This window comes from Toxorhynchites rutilus, chromosome 3, assembly GCF_029784135.1.
Source record: "Toxorhynchites rutilus septentrionalis strain SRP chromosome 3, ASM2978413v1, whole genome shotgun sequence".
NCBI classification, from domain to species: domain Eukaryota; kingdom Metazoa; phylum Arthropoda; class Insecta; order Diptera; family Culicidae; genus Toxorhynchites; species Toxorhynchites rutilus.
In genome coordinates, this window is record NC_073746.1 from 266,032,442 (window position 1) to 266,034,378 (window position 1,937).

Below are 1,937 nucleotides of genomic sequence, written 5' to 3' on the forward strand. Positions count from 1 at the left end.
CCTTTGTAGAGTGGTGCTCAAGAAATTTTCTGACACTAAGTGTACAAAAATGCAGTGTCATAACATTTCACCGAAAACTGAAACCAATAACGTTTGCACACACGATCGACTTTCAACCTTTGCTACGTGTTGAAAAAATAATTGACCTCGATATTAATGTTTAAGCTACATTACTCGGACATAACAAATAGGGCTGACAAGCAACTCGGATTCATCTTTGAAATCTCCGACGAATTGAAAGCATTGTTCTGCACGCTTGTTCGATCGATTCTGGAATTCGGCGTGGTGGTTTGGTGCCCTTATCATACAGTGTGGATTGCGAGGATTGAAGCCGTTCAGAGGAAATTCGTCCGTTATGCCTTCCGTAACCTTCCATGGACCCAAACAATCTACCACCATACGAGGTCCGTTGTCAGCCGCTAGGACTGGAAACACTCGGTTCTAGAAGAAAGTTTAGCCAGGCAATGTTTGCAGCTAGAGTGTTACTGGGCGAAATTGATAGTCCTGGTGTTTTGCGAAGCTAAATATTTATGCACCTGAGAGAGTACTTCTTACAAGAAGTTTTTTTCATCTTGGATCCCGTTTCTCAAACTATAGCTTGCATGACCAAACTCGCTTCATGTCAGTCCGGTTCAATGAATTTTATGGATACTTCGATTTCACCCTATCTGCTGAAGCTTTTCGTTTTCGGATTCAACGAGGATTACTGGATCAAGAGTGAATGTCGGAAAAAGACACTTCTTGCGATGGACTATGTAAACTTTTTATTTTTATTTTTTTTAAGTTGTTGATGTTATTTTTGTTTTGACTACTGAAGGTTTTAATGTGCTTTGTACAATGTATAACGTCTAAGTGTGCTTTTTTACCATTTCCAGTGTGACAACTTACAGTCAGATGAAATTAATATAGAAATAAATAATTTAAAAAGTACCCAAAGCCAGCCGTAAAACCTCCTTGATTGACTTTAAAGAGGTTTCTTTGTAATAATACCATTACACGACCTTGTTAAAGAGTAACTAAGGCCTGTAGAAAAACAACTGGGGAGTATGATTGAAAGCTACTAAAATTACACAGCTTCATACTACGAGTTTGATTTACTTGTTCGAAATAATCAAATACGTGTGCAACGTTTGATTCAACACAAAAAATAGTCGATTAAAATTTGCGGGCACTCAAGCATTTACGAGGATAATATCAACTACTGAAAAACGTTAGATCGGACCTAGCTAATGGATTGTCTTCTATGTTTCAAACTATGCAGGCAATCGACGGAACAAATGTTTGCTTGCAAGAGATCGTCGCTTCCGACGGCGGGTCGGCGGCCGACTCTGATTGCGTCACCTCGGCGGCTTGGGCAGCCACAGTTCCTTATCTCCTCGCGAGATGGGGATTTTATTTTAGTCGTATCAATGCCCAGACCGATTAAGGAACGGGTGTGATAAATACGTCTAATTATTTTTTAGCTTTAAGTACATTACGTGAATTATTTTTATGTTTAATCACAATGCAACCACTCAACTTAAAAAAAAAATTTCTTCAAAAAAAAGCATACTTTCGATCCTGCCAGGAGTCGAACCTGGAATCTTCTGATCCGTAGTCAGACGCGTTATCCATTGCGCCACAGGACCCCAATGCGGATCGATTTTGCACCACACGTGATAATTGTCTCTCGCGACTCGTTTACAAACCTCTGACTGTGATAAAGTAGCAGGAGAACATGCAAAGCATCGTTGGAAGCGTGTACGGAAAAAATATACATAACATTGCCCTTCCAAGTAGTCTCACACACTTTCTGACGAACCTGTCTCTCCCAGAATAGAGGAGAAGCTTCTGTTTTAATTTTTTCTCAATAATACACCAAAATATTTCCAATGCAGAGCGGAACGACAATGTGTATGTTTGTGCTGTTGTCCAAGAAACCAGCACCGACTTTGTGG

The 1,937-nt window shown here is 40.0% G+C and overlaps 1 non-coding gene across 1 annotated transcript; it reads right to left on the reverse strand.

Moving 5' to 3' along the window:
* Nucleotides 1-1,555: 1,555 nt before the first annotated feature.
* Trnar-acg (transfer RNA arginine (anticodon ACG)) lies at nucleotides 1,556-1,628 on the reverse strand. The gene has a single exon. It is a non-coding gene; the product is annotated as a tRNA-Arg (tRNA).
* Nucleotides 1,629-1,937: the final 309 nt, after the last annotated feature.